Raw genomic sequence first — 13,077 nt, 5'->3', positions numbered from 1 at the left:
GACGCCGGCTCTTCGGCACGGTGCATGTGACTCACACAACCAGTGCTCCTGGTGTTGTCCCCTTCCTCCCTGCAGCCATCCCTTCACCCCGTGTTCAGTGCGGCTGGAGAACACCAGGGCCCGTTGCTGTGCGTGTCCCTCTCGTGTGACACGGCCAAGGCGGGGGCAATCGGGGCCGCTGCCTGCACGCGCAGGAGCCAAGCGCACGTGTCCTGAATTCCCACGTGGGGCTGGTGCTCTAGCAAAAAAAAAAATCAAAAAAAAAAATCCTGTTTGGACTCTGAGTGTCCAGGACATACAGGCCAGGCTGGTGGAAGTCTAGTGTATAACTTCTTGGTGTGCTTGGCTGCAGAAAACTGCGGCTGAAATCATCAATGTGGGGCTGTGCCTCAGTTTCCCTACTGAGGTGTGGCTCAGATAACTCCAGAAGTGTTCACACTGAGCCTTGGAGGATTTATCTAGTCCATCCTCTTTCCCAAGGCAGGAAGCATGCTGCCTTGACCGGCTGTGATGGATGCCTGCCTACTGGTTCTTAGAGATACTGAGTGGTGGAGAGTCCAGCTAGTCCGGTGCTTCCCTATCCTCACTCCAAGGGATTTTGTGCTAATGCCACTGGTCAGATTTGTGGCAGAATAATTCATCAAGAACTGTTGAGCATTACCACGCTGCCTCTGGCTCAGCCCGTCCCTCAGCCACTGTCCTTGGAAGTTGGACGTGCAATCCGAGGAGCTCTCGCTAAGGATTCCTGTTGCTTTGCTCTTCCCTGAACATCTGTAGTTGACCACTGACCATGACGGTGTGCTGGACTAGATCCACCTGTGAGCTGACCCGGGAGGGCTGCTCTTACATGCTTGCTGGAGGAAGCCTTCATCCTTGGCCGTGCTGCTGTGGCTTGGTTTCTACAACGTGCTCCATGGGGACGAAGCGGCAAAGGGGGGCGATGACCCCCATTCAGTTGCTGACCAGGCTGAGTGCTTCAAGGAGATAAAGCCCCCAGCCAGTTGGAGAGGGGAAGGTGATTCTCTCTGGCATGATGGGTGGAGCAAGGAGCAGGCCAGAGAAGAGGAGCTCATCCGCATCTCATGCATCACACATGAATGTTGTTCTGAGTCAGCAGGGATTTGTCACACATTCATACATCCCAGTTTAATGCTCTGGATAAAAGTCAGACATTGGCACTAGCTTCTGGATGATGCAGGGGCAGGTACCACGTGTTTACATTTATGCATGAGAAGCCGAACTGCGTGTGAGCTGCTCCCTACCCGTTCATGAAGGCTAAACCCAGATCCAGCTTGGGTGGCTGGGCCAGTACTGTGACATGTTGTTAGGGCGCTGAGAACACTAAGTCCCAAAACAGTGTCTGCAAATTAAAAAAAGCAAGCTCAAGGAAGCTGGGAAACCCACAAAGATCTGCAATCTAACTAAACACCTCATTCGATTTCTGAGTGTCTTAAAATAGCCTATCATATTCTTAAAATTTCTTTAGTGAGGAAGTGTCATTTTGAATGGAACAGAAACACAAAAGCTTTTGTTTTACAGCTAATTAAACCTCGAGGAGAATGATAAACTAATCATAGTAGTCATAATTATTATTTTCCCCAATCAAAATGCTTTAGCAAAGTCAATCCAAATCTGCCAAATGTTTCTCCTCATCCCAATTGACATTTCTCATCAAACAAAACTCCATAGTTTGTGGTTGGGAAATGCTCCCCAGCTCTACTCCGGAGACTGATCCCATCAGTTGATGGGATCTCCCTGAAGGTCGCAACAGATGCCTAGTAACAAGGCTTGGTACACCCTTTCTTTGTCCATGAGCACAACCTCATGGACATGGCCACGTCATTGGCAATGAAAATGTCCTACAGAGATCATGGTAAGAATTGCAACTTCCTCAGAAATGGCTTTTGGCAAAAATCCGCCCCCCCCCCCCAACCCCACATTCAGGCCCTTAAATGCCAGTCAAGGGAGGAGAGATTCTGGATGTCTTTCAAATGTGGTTATTTATTCCCCTTACATTTGATGAAATATTAATCTCTTCATCTCCAAAAGGCAATCAAATAAAACCTAGAAGGAATGACGCACAGGGCCTCTATGCAGAGAGCAAAAAGCAGAAAAATAAAAATATGAAAAAAATCCAAACATAAAGGAAAATTCTATAAAAGAGATCTCTGTGGCAGCATGAGGAGCAGAGACGAGATGTCCCCGTGGCCTCGGAGGAAGATGGGCTTGGGAGGTAGCATTAGACCTTGCTGGGAAGGTTACGAGGAGAACTCAGATCAAGGGACATTGCTTAGGCAGGTCTTAGACTTTCCTGTAATGGCTTTTTCTTACAGTCATTTGGTGGGATTTCTTTGAAGGTTTCCCCTTCCTTCTCCTATGCCTTAATTAAATGGCCGGTATGTGCCGAGATGCCAGCCAACTCAGTCCAGAGCGCTTCAGAGATCCGTGAAGGCAGAAGGGTAGATGAGTCGGCGGTGGTGCCGGCTGTTACTGCCTAGCAACCGTGCCGTTTCGCAACGCGGAGACTTTCAGTCTCGCTTGAAAAGAGCTCCTCCAGTAGTCTTTCACTTGGGGATGACTCAGTTCAAAGCTCAAGGCTGATACATGGCCTCTTATTTCCGTCTGCCTTCAGTGTAATGCAACTCGGTAAAAGTGATAACGGATTCCATCATGGAGAACACCTTGAGACAACGCCTAAGTCTTCCAAAGCCATGCTCTGTCTTTCTAAACCCAATGATATCAAGTCTTTTGGAAAATATCCATGGCTATTGTGGATGGTGCTGTTAAAAAATGGTTTGCATGGGCAGCCAAATAAAAGTCTGGCAAAATGTTGTCCAGTTTTGTGTCCTGTCCACCCAGTTTGCGTAATTGGGCATGTTGGTGTATCTTTTCCTCAAAACAACTTTATCGGCAGTCTTCTGACACTTGAGGAGTCCAAAAACTTTCCACCTTCTCTTGTTCTCCAGCCCTAGCCTGTGTACAGATGAGATGGCTACTGAGGAAAGTGGTGGGAAAGCGAGCTTGCTGGCTAGTTGCAGTGATTAAATAATGTAGACACACAAGAAACATCCTCTTTCTACCAAACTTTTTTCTCCAGGCACATGTTAGCTGTGATCCCGTAGCTGCTCTGTTGACACTAGTGCCTTACACCAAGGTGTTGCTGTCGTGATTATTAAGTGACTGTCCCCTCTACAGCTGCACAGAGTCGTTTCCAGAACTGGGGAGTAAATGAACCATTACTGCTAGGCTCTTCGCTGTTGCTTGGACTTATTCTTCACTGTTTCAGTTGGGGAACTATGAGGAAGGCCAGTCATTTACTGGTGACTTCTTTTGGTCAGCTCTCTTGTTTTATATATTAAAGTCCCTTGGTCCATCAGAAGAGGTGATTGATAAGCTTATAATGCTCCATTCCAGAGAGATTAAGGTACCTGGCAGACTCTACTGTGTTTCTCATGCACTTTTTACTCTGCCATTGCTCAACCAGGAGTTTTCCTTCATTAAGACTAATTAACTGCTGAGTAAGAGTCAACCAATGGACTGTGGTTTATTACCGAGGGAGGCAGTCACGAAGCTAGTCAGCAGAAAGAGATCTAGCTTGGAAGGAGGATGCAGTTCCCTCGTTGGCATGTGCTCTTGAGTGTCTTTGTGGTGGGCATCATGTCTGAATGGGAAACTTGTGCGTGGCAGCCTGCTCCTCCCCTTGCACACGCAGAACATTGCTGTGGCAACTGCAGTGTTTGCTTCTGCAGAGCACTTAATAAGAGGGCAGAGCTGCCTTTGGAGCAGTGCATTTCCATTTTCTGGATAAAGGTGAAAAAAACAAAATAAAAAGCAAGAGAAGGGAAGGGAAAGGGAAAGGAAAAGGAAGAGGAAGAGGAAGAGGAAAAGGAAAAAGGAAAAAAGAAGAGGAGAGGAGAGGAGAGGAGAGGAGAGGAGAGAGGAGAATCACAAGCTCTGCTTTTGCCCCTTCCCCAAGTCTCTGCAAAGCAGCAGGTCCCGCTTGCAGTAGGCGCTCTGTTCCTTGCAGCCTGACTCCTGCACCTCCCCTAAGGGCACATTCTGGGCTATTTGAGGGGTGGGACTGGGCCAGCATGTGAAGCTAGATGCATTTTTCACGTCCAGGCTTCTGCAGGGGTAATCTTTGACCTTGGACAACCAGGGGATGCACACTTTTAGACACCCAGGGGCAGGAATGTTGCTCACTAGTGAAAAATCCAGCCTGGATCAGGGTCCGTCTGCTCTGATGCTGGTCTGCAGAAATGTTGAATCTCCCTGATTAACCATGGTCAGCCCCAGACTGTGCAAGGTGAGGCCCAGTCCATGCCCAGGCACTCATGGATGCATTGGCAGGTGTCCACTACAGATCATTCCTCTCTAAGCGTTTTTGCTGCTCTTTCCTGCCTGCTGCTGGGATAACAGCCACTGCGATGCCAGTACCCAAAGCAAGGCTGAGAGAAGTGCAGCTAGCAGCCTCAACATATAATTTGATTCTACAATCAATCCTGTTGCTTGTGTTTTGCCAATTACCTAGAGAAGTGGCTCAGAAACCAGCCGTGATGGCAGTACGGATAACTGCAGTCTTAGATCTGGAGCAGAGAAAGAAAATGGGCAGCAGCTGGAGATGCCTCTTTGTTTGTGCACCAGCATAAGGTGTGTTGGCAGGGCTATTACCTGCGAGCAGATGAAAGCTGCAGTCAGGTCTGCCAAATACAGACAGTCCATAGTCGTGGCTTGGGAGCTTTGTCTGCTTTACAGCAAGGCAATCACATCCACTCCGGGGCAGAGACATGGGTCTCACAGGCCTTTTTCTACTTGGGGTTTTGTTGCTACGCAGGATGACACAAAAAAGCTAAAGTGTCCACGCTTCCACTGACTTGAGCATCTCTTTTTTTTGTGAGCATCTAGATTAAGTAATTTTGCAAGTTTTGGTTCCAGCTTGGCACTTCCATATACTGGTGTACTCAAAGCTACCTCTTGGTGGAAGGTGAGCTCAGCAAGATCACAGGTTATCTTTTGTAAAGAGGAGCCAGAGGACTTCGGGATCAGGCCCAGAGGTTTGCACCCTCTAAACAGCAGCTGCTTAGGTCAGTGGACTGCTCGGACCAACCAATTATCCTAGCTCTGGGGAGCAGAGAGCGGGGTCAGGGTGAACGTGGTGTTGACACCTCGCTTAACAGGAGTCCTGCTGCCTGTCCTGCTCCCTCCAGCTGCCCCCTGCCCCAGGACCACCTGTAGGGTTTGATCCTCTCCCCTCACCCAGGGATGGCATCAGCTGAAGGTGAGAAACCCCAAACTGTATCTGACTTTTTCTCAGGCATGTGAAAGCAGCTGCACTGGTTCAGACTCAGGATCCATCCCGCCGGGGCCCTGGCTCCAGCAGTGGACATGCAAGAGTGACGTCTTGTCTAGCTGCCCAAAACCACCTACATGCTGTGGCGAGGACATCCCAAAGCCAGTATCCACAAACACATTCCCTCCTGGTTGTCACTGCCCGGGGGGAAGCTGGGCTTTTTTAGGTGACTGTGTCTGCAGGGCCACACATCCCTTCCCACCTCCCGAAATACCTTTCCAGGCCTTGGCAAGGGCCTGCTCTGCCTCCCGCTTTGCACCACGCTGAAGGTGGCCCTGGGAGCCCAAATCCCCTCCTGCCAAGCCTTTAAGCAGCTTTCTCTTCATTTTAGCAATGCTTGAAGTTCGTGCGTGCCCTTGGGAGGGGAATGATCATCTCTCGATTCCTGTATCCATCTGGGCTTCCCTATCGGCACAGCAAAGGCGGGTTCCCCTTTAGGAGCTCCCCAGGGCTCCGCTGGCAGCTCAGAGCGACAACTCCCACCTGTCTGACCCAAAGGACAAGGTGCAAACGGGCTGGGTGAGCCCATCCTGGGGGGGACGGGAAGCCTGTGTTCCCTTCTGCCAGGTCTTGGGGCCAAAACGTCCTGCAGAAGGGCTGAGTACAGAGAGGGGAGATGGGTTGTGAAGACCACTACAAGCCCCAATTCTGAGGCAGGAAAGTGCAGCACAGAGGGGCCACAATTTACTAAAGACGATGAAGGGTTTGTAGCTACAAAATCCCTCAGGACACCTGAAGCCACAACGACCATGCTAAAAGCTGTCCCAGCCCCCAGGCATTTTGCAAAGCCTGCTGCAGATTCAAACGGAGCACTGGCTGGGAACAGGAAACATTTGTACATGATGTTTCCTACTTGTGCAGAAATCCGTGCTGCTGGCGTTCCCTCCGGAATAATGGCCTCGTGTGTCAGAGAGTCTGGTAAAAACTATCATTTAGGGGAAAATCCAAGCAGCTGTGGCAGATAGAGAGAGGAAGAAGCAGGGAGGGAATCCTGAGCGTGGCAAGGAGCTGAGGGAACAGCACGTGCCTTTCCTCGCCTGTGCTGTGGTTGGGCTCAGAGCCCCAGGCAGGGCCAGCCACTTTTGGGGCAATTTAGTTTTTATTTTTCGATGGAAATTCAAATCTGTATGCATTCTGCTAAAGGAGTCTTCACTGCATCTTTTGGCCCACCAGCAGCTTGTGTACTACTTTTGGGAGCAAAATGATAAATGGCAAAAATAAAGACATCAGATAGGATGCAAAGGTGTAAAGGCAATAGGCTAAGAAGGAAAGAGAGAAATTCAAGCCTGTGGGTTTCTCACACCCTCCCAGTGACTATGGGAAGGAGATACCTGGGATCATGGTATACAGCTACCTTCGTGACTGCGCTGCCCTTCAAATTGGTGAGAGCTTGGGCATTAAGCCCCTTTGCGGAGCTTGCCTTTCCCTCCCTAGTGCTTAATCTGGCCAGCGAGCCCTGCCATACTCAAGCTAGCTGACCACCTCCAGTGTTCATGCCCCGGGATATGTTCAGGTTTGGACTTGGCCAAATTGGTGGTGGAAGGGGAAAGCTGAGGCTTGCGTGGCTGCAGTGTAGTGTCATGGGGTGTGTAGGGAACAGACGGATATTTACAGCCTGACTTTAAACTACCTGCAAAGACTGAGACTCTGTGAGCAGATGGGAGCCTGGTTCAGCCTCAGCAAGATGCTGTAAGGTCTTGGTGTCCTTAGACATGCAGTAATGAGGACCAAAGGAATGCCTTAGCAAGGTATAATTTTTGAAAGAGCAGGGGACGTGTCCTTCTCCTTGGCCGATATACGTCCAAACGGCTTCCTCCGTGGCTGAGCTTGAGCAGTGCCACGTGCAAGGAGGTCAGAGCTAAATGTGTCGGTGATCTGTCACTGCCTCCAGGCAGAGATCACACATTTATTACGCCATGTGGCCGACCTATGGGGAACACGCATCCTGCACTCTCAGCGGACAGAGCAGAACAGGGGCAGGCAGAGCCGCAGTGATTTATGTCATACCCAGGCTGGAGCGGGCTGCATCCCATCCCTCCCCAGGTGTGCAGGGGTGTGTGTGCGTGTGTGTGTGTGTGTGTGCGTGTGTGTCCCGCCCACGTGCCCGCCTGCCTTCCAGCAATTTCACACGTGCGCATTATAAGCAGCACGTTAGAGGTAACATCCTGCTCTCCGGCAAAGCAATGTAGGTCAAAGTGCTGCTTCTTGGAGGCACTTCCATCCTGTTGACCTGTGGAGTGGAGAGGAGTCACACCCAACAGTGCGAGGCTCATGCTGTGCAGTCGCATTGCTAATCCGTGCAGTCGGATGGAGACCTGCAGGAGACTGGCAGGAGCAGGGAGGGAGAGGTGCTGGAAGCGGAGCAGTCCCACTTGATCTGGGCAGAGATTAAAATTACAGATGTGTCCTGGCAAGGACTGGAGCTGTGCCTGATGGGTGCTGTTTGCCCCAGACTCCCATGCCCATGCACAGGAACGGTGGCTGCTGTGACTTCAGGGGCTGCGCTCAAAGTGCTCCGTCGTGGTGGAGGCTGCCCCAGCGCTTCGGTCACCACCAGTGAGGCTTTGACTTGGGTCTTGTTCTCTGCAGCCTTGACTTGCTTTGCCTCCCTGCACCTCCACATCTCAGTGCTGAGCCCAGGACTGCAGCCTCTCCCTCCGGGGATGTAAGGACAAAGTCCATCACGATTGTAGGTCCTGCCATGCTAGGCACATTTGTCTGTTTAATCCATCACGTTTGCTGCTGGGGGCCTCAGCTTGCCTGGTATTTCCTTAGTTCCTGCCTTTGATATCTGTGATTTCCCAGCGGTTTCCCCTTTGCCTTCCCAGTTTTGTCAGAGCAAACACGGGCAGCTGCTGCCGGCCTGGCAGCACCAAGGCAAATCCCTCAAAGAAGGCCGGAGAGGGCTGGAGGGACGCAGCCCACTGCCATCCCCAGGTGGACACTGGCAATGAAGTCCAGCTCCTAGGAGAGAGGAGCGAAGCAGCCGTAAGGGGAATGCGGGAAGGGAGGAGGGGGAGGCGGAGGAGGGGCTGAAGGAGTGATGGAGGGTGCTGGGAAGGAGAGACGCAGCAACAGCAACAGACTGGCGAGGCTGGTAGAACAGACCGTGGCCAGATGGGAACCTTTGAAAGGAATAAATTAATCAACAGCACAAGTGACTCAGAAGGAGACCCAGTGGGGGAGGAACAAGGAGGGAAGATGCTGCCGAGGGAGACACAGGGCCTGGATCGAAGTGGGCACAAGTCTGGAGCAGGGGAGAAGGACATCAGAGCAGCTTCTGCACAGAAGAAGAGTGGCTGGAAGGGGAAAGAAATGGCATGGCAGAGTCTGCAGCAAACTAGTGTGCTTCGTTATCCTCCAAATGGCACAGGACAACCTGGAGGTCCAAAGGCTTTGGAGGGGAACAGGGAATGAACTGGACCTGGGGCAGGCAGGTGGGTGCAAAGCGTTGACAGTAACCCCTGTGAGTTCGCTCAGACCATCTCCCCGGGTGATTCCCCAGGGCTGGAGCAATCACAGGGCTCAAGCTCTCCCATCCTCCTCCCGTGGCAGCCCAAAGCAGACACCTACGTTTCATCAGACAACTCATGCCTTAAACCCCACTGAACAGATCTCCGCTGTCTTTAAACAACGCTTAGTGGTAGATGCTGCTTGCGGACTCCTACGTTTGGGTGTGCAGAGTATGGGTCTCTGCTTGGGTGGTGCACGCCTACCGGGGAGCCGGGCTGAGTACCTGTGTGGGCAGGAGCCTGCCCTTGGGGCATGGATGGGGACTTCACCTCCCCCATTACGAGAGAGACCTAGTCCGGACTGACCCCATGCAACTTCCTCAGCCCGTGTCTGCTGGGGAGCAGCATCCCTTTGGGAATTGGGGCCCTATTCCCAAGTTTTTCAGCTCTGCAAGCTCACTGCTCAGCTCTGGGACTTTGGGCAAATCACGACTCCCGTTTGTGCTTTCGTTTCCCCTATTGTAAACTAAGATTAAAGTCCGGCTTGCAAAGGATGTTCCAGAGGTGAACCAGAGGGTACAAATGCTTTTAACAGGTTGAATTCTGGAGCAGGATTCCAACGCAATGTGTTTTCGGAAAGTTTACAGGGTCTCACCTCAGGAGATGCGACAAAACAGCTCAGCGCAGCTCCCGGTGACGGCGACGAGGGAGGCGAGGTTTGGCAGCGGCCGTAGCTGCTATTAGACCAGCAGATAAAGCTGGGGAGGGCTGAAGACCTTTCAGGCATGCAGGCCTTTTGCCACGAGCTCCAGCAGCCGTCTTCAAGCTCAGTCCACCGTGAGAAGAGTCGTGCTGAGTTTAAGCAAAGAGGCGTCCCCGAGGGCACGCTGTTGGTGTGGGGCTGAGGGGTGTTGCTGGGGCACTGGGTGACTCTCCGTGGAGGCACCTTCCTGCTCCTTCACGTGGGGCTGTGTCCTGGGGGGGCCGGGGCTGCCGGGGGCCCCGCAGGGACCGGGGCTGGCGTGGGACCGTCACGGCACAGTGTGGAGATGCCACCTAGGGGACACACACACGCAAGACCTCACTTCAGTGCCGTGCCTGCTTGCTCGAGAGCAAACTGCAAAAATCACAGAATGCCCAAAATATGAGGCCCAGAAATAACCTCCTGTTCTCACACGGCCTCCGACCGTGTCCTGGGCTGGCAGGTAAAGCCCGCTGCTGGTCCACGAGGTTTTGATGAATTGTCTGTATTTCAGGCAGCAATGGCACAGGCTGCTGCGATGGGGACACTCTGCTGCATTCGAGGGGTGATGAAGTGCAGGGAGACAGACGAGTGAATAGTCTTCTGGCTGGCTGCTGAGAATGTCTCTGTGCACATCTGTTTTTTTTTTAGCAAGGGAAGAAGAAAAAAATTGCATGAATATAACTAATGCGTGCAGCCATCATGCTTATGCCATGCTGATGTAACAGCATTAATATAATCCTGTGTAAACTGAGGCAATCCAGAACCTGTGTTAACATTTACAAGCTCAAATGGTTGCAGAGGCAAATTGCTTTTTGGTGACAGACGCCAGAAGGTGGAGGTTTGTTCTTGGAGCAAAGTCCATCACTGCAACCAAAAAGGCTCTGTTTTGACTTCTGCCAGGGCATTTGGATGCCCAGCTAAATGCTAATATTGTCAAACTTTTACCTGAATTTAAGCACTGACTGGACCAGAAATAACGTGACAGGCTGCAGTTTCACTTCCAACCTTCAGTGGGCTTTTTTTCCCTGTATCCTCACCCTGTTGTCACTGTTTAGCGCACGTAGTTAGCCAGGGACCAGAAGTGCTTAGCTTAGCTTAGCTTGATGGAGAGAAGCAGCCTGTGCATCTTGTTTGAGACTACTCCTTCTTCCCTGTGATCCCATCAGGTCCTGGGGTTGCTCTGGTCCCTTCCAGCTGCTACGATTTCATGCGAGTCTCTGTGAGTAAGAGCTAGGCTGTGCCTTAGGTTGTTCTCTAACATCAGCTTTTTGGTCCTGCAGTTCCCATCCTGGGATGGGAAGGGAAACCCTGCTGATGAAGATCAGGGTTTGGCAAGGTTTCAATCCCTAAACATGGTGCCTGAAAGCTGAGATCGTCACCAGTCGCTTTTGGCCCTGTTTCCCCATGGTGGGGCGAGTCGAGAGCCTGGATCTCCTCTAAGGCGGCTCCGGCTGCCTCCCCTCTGAGGGTGGGAATACAGCTTCACCCCGAACCCCAGCAGACATCAACGAAACTCAGGCTATTTCTGCTCCTCAGTGCCATCCCTGGTGCTTTCTACTGTGCTTATGTTGCTGTGATGAAGGTGTGCGGAGCTTGAGCAGCAAAAGTAATAGCCGTGGAATGAATCTGTGTGATTAACCTTGTTACTCCAGCCAAAGCTGGATCGGCCCACAGTCAGCTTAACGGCTGCTCTGTGGATATTACCCGGCCGATAGATCTTCCATTTAATCACCGCGCTGTAAGGATGAGGCAGGCTGATCTATGGGCATTTGCCTGCCATTTAACCAGCCCCTCTAATAGTGACTGGGGTTATTTAATGCCAGATCAGTCAGCTGCCGGGAAACACTGTTTGCGTTGTCTTCACTGGGGAAACGGCCTAAGCGCATCCCGGTGTTGGGCCTGGGAGATTTTAAGGCACTGAGCTATTTTGCAAGGCCAGACTGTGCATTTCGACTTTGTCCTTTCTGTTCGTTTCATTTTAACTTTTACATTACTTGGTGGGGGAAGGTGGTCGTCTCACCATGGAGGTCTCCGCACTGGATCCGGTCACCTCAAGCTCCTTTCTTCCCATCCCGAAAGAGACATCTGCCTTAGGTCAGATAAATAAAGCCCTCAGCTCCACTGTGTGCCTTGCGTGCATCTCCTCTAACCTCTGAGGGATCGAGGTAGTGAGCTTGGCTACCCTGGAGACACCAAAAGTTAGGGGAGACTGTTCTCATCCTTCTTGCTGCACCGTGCAGCATGTAGTCGTGCAGTGACACGAAGCTTGCAGGCTGTCCATGAGCCTTTGAGAGCCCCTGGGTTTGAATGCACAAGCATTTTCACACCGGGTACAATTTCAGCACATGGGTCTTTTGTTTTGATCCCGATAGACACAGAAGTAGGAAATGTCAGCGTTTCCCACAGCTGGCGAGACTGCTGGCTGCAGCTCTGAACAGCTGAGACACAGCTGGAGAGGGAATAAAGTCACCAGACTGGGGGGGGAGGAAAGAAACCAACTCAAGGAAAGCAGAAAAGCACCAGGTGAAGGATCAGGCAGGCTGTATTAGGGCCCTGCAAAGCAAGGCAGAGCCATTTTCTGAGCCTGTATAACATGTATAAAAGTTCCCTACAATCTTCCCAGAAAATGAGACATACTTTAGCTGATGGAAGGGAATTATCCAGAGATACCCCGCTAATGTGTTGTGACAAGCTCCCTGCTACAAAGCATTAGGTCTCCACTTAAACGCAGCACCACAGAGAGAGAGCATGAACGAACGAGAGCTTGAGAGAGGTTCCCAGTGCTCAGCTGTGACTTGGAGAAATCTCCAGGACAGAAACAAAAACAACCCCAGTCACTCGCTGCCCGTGGCAAGAGACACAGCCTGGTTGCATCTCTGCTGTGCTGGTAAATACTTTGGATCAGCTGCTTTGAACTGGGGGGTGGTTTTCAAGCTTTGATGCTTCACTGGTATCTGAGGTGAAGGCAAGCGGCCAGCCAGGATCAAACCCTGGTCTTGGTGATGGTGGTGAGTTACAGCATGTTGATGGGCTCTTTGGTATAAACTGGAAGCCAATAATGTTAAGTCAGTTCCTACCAGCAGAAGAGTTGGTCCTAAATAAGTAGAGTAATACGAATTCTCTCCCTGTTCCGATTCTCTCTCTATCTCTGTGCCTGTATATATTTAGGTATGGATGAACTTTTCTCCCCGGCTACACTAATCCAGTGACAGCTGTTCCCAGCGGATGTAAGAACTGGCACCAGCAGGGAAAAAAAAGACTCTCACATTGCACAGTGTGATATGTGAACTGGAAGAAAAATAGGCTTTTGTTCCACTATGATTTGTAGAGTTTTGCTGTTTGTGTTTATGAGCGTTTGAAAGACTATGCTGTGCTCGCAAGGAGCAGTGCTCATAACCAGCAGTTCCTGTGGGCTAATAGAGCAAGGAGTGAGCATCCTTCATCCACCTGGACTGGCTCGCTCACCGGCCGGTTCAGAAGAAATGAAGCCATGTGAAGTGACTCAGAGGGCCCGAGGACCGACTGGGGGA

Source organism: Dromaius novaehollandiae, chromosome 22 (assembly GCF_036370855.1).
Source record: "Dromaius novaehollandiae isolate bDroNov1 chromosome 22, bDroNov1.hap1, whole genome shotgun sequence".
Classification (NCBI taxonomy): domain Eukaryota; kingdom Metazoa; phylum Chordata; class Aves; order Casuariiformes; family Dromaiidae; genus Dromaius; species Dromaius novaehollandiae.
This window is presented reverse-complemented; position numbering follows the sequence as displayed.